We start from the raw sequence: 5,618 nt of genomic DNA, 5'->3' as shown, positions 1-5,618 counted from the left end.
TGATTGACCTCCTATAAATTTTGAATTAAATCTTTACTATTAGCAACATGTGGACAGCCTCCCTGAAGGCAGGGGGTGTGGCCACAAGAACTTCTTTTGGCGCGGTTTGTGAAACAAAAGAAAAGCCTGCGGTTTGTGAGACAAGGGAAAAGCCCAACAAGGCCATTTTGAGCTTAATACCATGTGGGAAGGTAAAGCCCAATTTTAAAACACCTTATCAATCTTTGAATGACTCTAACCCTGAGTTAACCAATTTAAAGCTAACCGTTTGTAACTAAGATAACCTTTAATGAACATCAATAATTTAAGCCATGTAGAACATTTTTTATAACCTTAAAGCAAGTCAAAGACTGAAATGAAGCGGCTACACAAATTTCAAATTTAGACCACAGAACTTTAGACTCTTTAAAATCCAGTTTTTCGCAGGAGCCCTCCTGCTGGGTTTGATTCCTGGCTAAGCCACAGCCTCTTCAGGGTTTCAGCAGCAAGACTGTGAAAACAAACACGAATTTAGCAAGCTCTAATATTTTTAGACATGGAACACAGAACGGCCACTCATATTGACAACGAAACAAGAATGCACATGACTCGACATGTGGACAATTGGTGCACCAGACATAACAATACACAAAGGTATCAAACTTTTCCTGTAGGAGTCCAGAGTGAAAGCCAGATGTCTCTGTGCTTTGGTCTGTCTCCAGGAGAATACTACCCTACATTTACTCTCTAGGCCGTGGCCAGGAGTGAGTGTTTCTGCCTGCAGAAACACTCCGGTCTGGATTCGCACTGAAGAGCGGGAACTCCTAAAAGGGAAAAGAGCTGTGAAAAGAAATATGGAGGCCTTGGCAAAGATTCTGATCAAGGCTCGAATTTTTATTGATCGGACTTGCTTAAGTACAAGGAAGGGTTAGGAAGGGTTCCCAGCATGCCCTTGAGTCCTTTGAAGTTGCCTTGGCGGTGGGCAGTCCGAGCGATGGTGGGCAGTCCTAGCGATGGTGGGCAGTCCTAGCGATGGTGGGCAGTCCTAGCGATGGTGGGCATTCCGAGGGCACTGCATTCTGGGAGATCTGGGTAGCACTCTGGTATGCCTGCAGAGGGGGAGTGGTTACTGGAGGTGGGAGACCCCAACACAGGAGGATTTTAAAAATTTTTCTTTTAAACCCAATTTTCCCTTGCCTGAGTACAGTCTGTAGGACTGCGGACAAATGCCTGAACGTCCCATCCTTGTGCACTGCCCTTTGAGGAATGAGGTGTCAGGTTAAACACTTCATTGCTCAATTGAAATTTGTGCCTATAAATACCTTTTTACCCCAGGATTCACGATTACATACTCACTACACGCGTGGAGCTCCACGGCAGTGCTTGACGTTTCGCCTCCTTCAGCCACATGGGCGCCACTTATGTGTTTCTGTATGCGCACAAGCACTCTCTGGGTTCGTACTGAAGGGCTAAACATCCTAAACAAGATGGGTCTGCGAAAGGAAATGAATGCCCTGGCGGTTTGCGACGATCAGAGCATGACTTTATTAATCGGACAAGGGAGAACCCTTAGCCCTCCCCTGAGTCTCTCTGTCTCTCTCTATGGTCCGATGATGAGCGGAGCTGTGTCTGGAAGGCGAGTCCAAATGAGTGGGCGGTGATGACGTTAGTGGTTGGTCCGAGCGACAGTGGGCAGTGATGACGACGACACTGCATTTTGGGAGATCTGGGTAGCAACTCTGGTATGCCTGTGCGCCTGTGGAGGGGGAGTGGTTAGTGGAGGTGAGAGACCCCAACATGGAAGCACTCATGAGGCAAAGAGTTTCAAGGAAACTCAGCCTNTTGAAACCTTGGCATTCTCATAACCCATATACTCAAACCCTATCCCCACATTAGTATGGTGTATGCTCACTTTCAGTATTATAAGTGCTTTGAAAGATTGAATTTTATCATAGGTGAGCCTCCACCAGTGTTCCAATGTCCTATAGAAACCTTGAAGCCAACGAGCTTGCAAATCAGTAGGAATTCAGTGAGAAGGTTACCTATTCATTAACATTCAAGTTTACTTCTAGTAGAGACAGGGGGAACTAATTAGGCATTATAAAGAACAGAGCCAGAATAGCTCAGAACTAGTCTGCAGAGTGAATACTTAGGACAAGTAGCCAGTCTAACCAAAACAAGGCAATATACATTGGCCTAGAGAATTGGTGGGTTTAACAAAGCCTAGCTTTACACCTGCCTGGTCCCCGCCAACTTTTGATGTAACTGTAACTCTGCAGATGTGTCCTGCCTGGCTTTTCTTGTTTTTTTCTTCTGTATAAAAGTTTGATGCTCAATTTGAGAAAATACACTCAGATTCTACACACTCTCTCATGTTGGGTCTGTGTGTCAATCCCCATCCAAATCCATGCCCATCTGACTGAGACTGTGATCTGCATGGATTGAGGAGGGCCCATTGAGCCCAGTCCGTGACACCACACAAGCATAATTCCACCTCTAACAACAAAAATAACAGGAAGCAACAGTCATTTGTCCTTAATATCTCTCAACATCAATGGACTCAATTCCCCAATTTAAAAAGCTAAAATAGACTAGCAGGCTGGCTAGGTAACTGGACCCAGTATTTTGCTGCATAGAGGAAAACACATTTCAGTGACAAATACAGATACTACCTCAGAGTAAAGGGCTGGAAAACAATTTTTTCAAGAAAATTCTCCTGAGAAACAATCTGGAGTAGCCATCCTAATATCAAATAAAATCAATTTTCAAACATAATATACAAAAAAGATGGGAACAAACTGTTAGCACCAGGATACTCCTAACCATGTGACCTTTGACCTGTGTTGCCAGGACAACAACCTTCAATCCCACAATCCACTTGTTTCAGTTCCTGCCCCCACTGGTGGGACATTATTTTCTGTATAAAATAGGAAGCCAACCCCTCCTCGCTCTCTTCGCCCTCTTCTCTTATCATCCTCCTCTTCTCCCCACTTTCTCTCTCTCTCTTCTTCTCTACCCTTCTACCCACTTCGCTGCTCACCCCACCCCATTCCCTCATAATAAGCCTCTTTCACATGGAACACCTTGGCCTGGTCTGCTGCTTGGTTTAGCTGCTCAAAATTTCAATTGATGCCGAAACCCGGGAATGATTGATTATACGGAAAAAACCAACAGCCACACCAGCGCCTGGTGTGCCTGAGGGTACAGTGGCGGGTACAGAACACAGCATCCATGGTAAGATTCCCACTGTCTTGTAGCCAGCTCCTGTGGCTCAGCTCGAAACTTCCCCTTTCCCATCTCTGTGCCAGAACTCTGGGTGACCCCACCTCCTGCTGGGGTTTTAAATCCCAATTAGAAGGGATCAACCACTATTAAGCCTTTGTCCCCATTCTAGTGCCTAAGCGGTTGCTTGAGAAATGACCTGACCAGGGCTAATGCAAAGGCCAGTGGGGGAGGAGGGCGACTGTCCACCATTTCCACCATGTGACAGGCTCCCAGTGGGTCGGTTGAAATCCATGGCCAGGGTGGAGCACTTCTCACAGTAAGTCCAGGACTTACTGGGTAGTCACTAGAGGTCCTCGTGACAACTTGGGCACTCTAGCCTGGCAGATTTCCTTTTTAGTTTCTGAGTTGTTCTCAGGACACTGGTAGAACATACCAAGATCTTCCAGAGCACGGGCAACCACGTGTCCTCAGATGTACCCCCACACACACCTCTGGGATGTATCCTAGAAAACTTTGAGTCCTTAAAGTTCATGCCTCCTTTAAAGGCATCAAAATTTATATCTCTTTGCAATAAAGTCTGGACTCAGTAGTCACTAGATAATGGCTCTCAATGGCCAATTAATGGCACCTTAGACCCAGTTGTTTTAAGGGATCTTAATACATACTGCCAGAAAGCCAGTAAATGGGAAGAGGTTACCTATGCAAAATCTTTCATCTATCTTTGTTCCAATCCTGCTATGTGTTCTTCCTGATCTCCAACTCAACTCCTGTTAGCCATGAACCCTGCACAACTCCCACTGGATGATACTATGGTACTGGACCCAGCTTATAAACCACCTCCTTTCTGCTGTAGACCTGCTTCTGTGCTGTTTAGAACCCAAACTGCTACCTCAGCTCCCCCCACTGAGACTCCCCAGGGCCTGTCACCTCCAGCTCTCCTCCTCCTTCTGCACCAACTGCAGGTTCCTCCAAACGTTCTACCTTGGCACCTACTTTCACACTACCTATCACTCACTCTAAGGCCACGCCCAAAAAGCTCTCCACCCCTAGAAGAACCTGACCCAACCACTGTCCTTCCCTTAAGGGAGGTTGTGGGGGGTAGATGGTCTGGTCAGAGTGCATGTCCCCTTCTTACTGAGTGAACTTTCTTAGATAGAGAAGAGATTGGGCTCCTATACTTCTAATCCCTCTGCCTTTATCAAAGAATTCCAGTATATCACTCAGTTGTACAGTTTGACTTTTCATGATATACATATGATACTTACTAACAATTTGCTTCTCGAGAAACACAAACGAGTTTGGGTACAAGTGAGAGGGCATGCAGACGAGATTCACCAAACAGATAGAGCACATCCAATCGGAGTGGAGACAGTGCCTGACCTGGATCCTCAATGGAATTATAATTCCCCAGGTGGTACTCTAGCCAAGGACAGGTTTGTTACATGTCTTTTGGCGGGTCTGAGAAAAGCAGCTTTAAAGCCAGTAAATTTNGAAAAACTTCAAGANNTTATCCAAGATAAACAGGAAAATCCATCTCAGTTTTTAGAACACCTTAAAGGTCCTTTATTGCAGTATACCAATGTGGACCCTGAGAACACACAGGGTAAACAGCTCTTATTGACTTACTTCTTTTCCCAGAGCTAAACCAACATAAAGGCGAAACTTAAAAAATTGGAGAAGGGACCCCTGACTCCACAGGTAGAAGTCCTGGCGCTGGCCTTCAAAGTGTACCATGGGAGAGATGAGAGGATTCCCAAGCAGAAGTACAATATGCTGGCAAAGGCTGTCTGACCAGCCCCAGCTGCCACCCCGAGCTCATGGCCCTCTACTCAGAGACCACTGGGTACCTGTTATAGGTGTGGTCAAAAAGATCATTGGGCCAAAGCCTGCCCTAATCCTCATAAGCCGAGGGGGCCATGCCCTAGGTGCTATTAAGAGGGACATTGGGCTGTTGATTGCCCTCATGTTATGCAAAACAAGGGGGCATCACTCTCAGATAACCCTCCAACCAATCTCCTAGGCTTGGCTAGGGTCGACTGATGAGGCCCAGGCTCCTCTGACCCGACCACTGCCATCANGAACAGAGAGCTTAGGGTAGACACCATGGTCTGTGGGCCACCCATCTCTTTCCTCTTGGACACTGAAGCCATTTACTCAGTCCTAACGGAGTTTTGTGGACCCACATCTCCCTCTTGTTTTCCTATTGTTGGGGTAGGAGGACAAACTTATTTCCTATATCAGACCCCACCACTTAATTGCATTTTTAGGAGTATACCACTCACTCATTCCTTTTTGGTAGTGCCCACATGTCCTGTCCCCTTATTGGGAAGAGATCTCCTATCTAGTCTGGGAGCCTTTATCTCTTTTGCTCCCCACATTCACCTGAATTCAAGCTCACCAGAGGTTCCTCTGCT

The 5,618-nt window shown here is 46.3% G+C and overlaps 1 pseudogene; it reads right to left on the bottom strand.

Annotated features, from left to right (window-relative positions):
• Window positions 1-1,456, bottom strand: part of LOC110314387 — a 59,883-nt pseudogene extending 58,427 nt beyond the window's left edge.
• Window positions 1,457-5,618: the final 4,162 nt, after the last annotated feature.

This window comes from Mus pahari, chromosome X (genome assembly GCF_900095145.1).
Source record: "Mus pahari chromosome X, PAHARI_EIJ_v1.1, whole genome shotgun sequence".
Classification (NCBI taxonomy): Eukaryota; Metazoa; Chordata; class Mammalia; order Rodentia; family Muridae; genus Mus; species Mus pahari.
The sequence above is the reverse complement of the archived record's forward strand: the minus strand, read 5'-3'. Positions and strand labels throughout refer to the sequence as shown.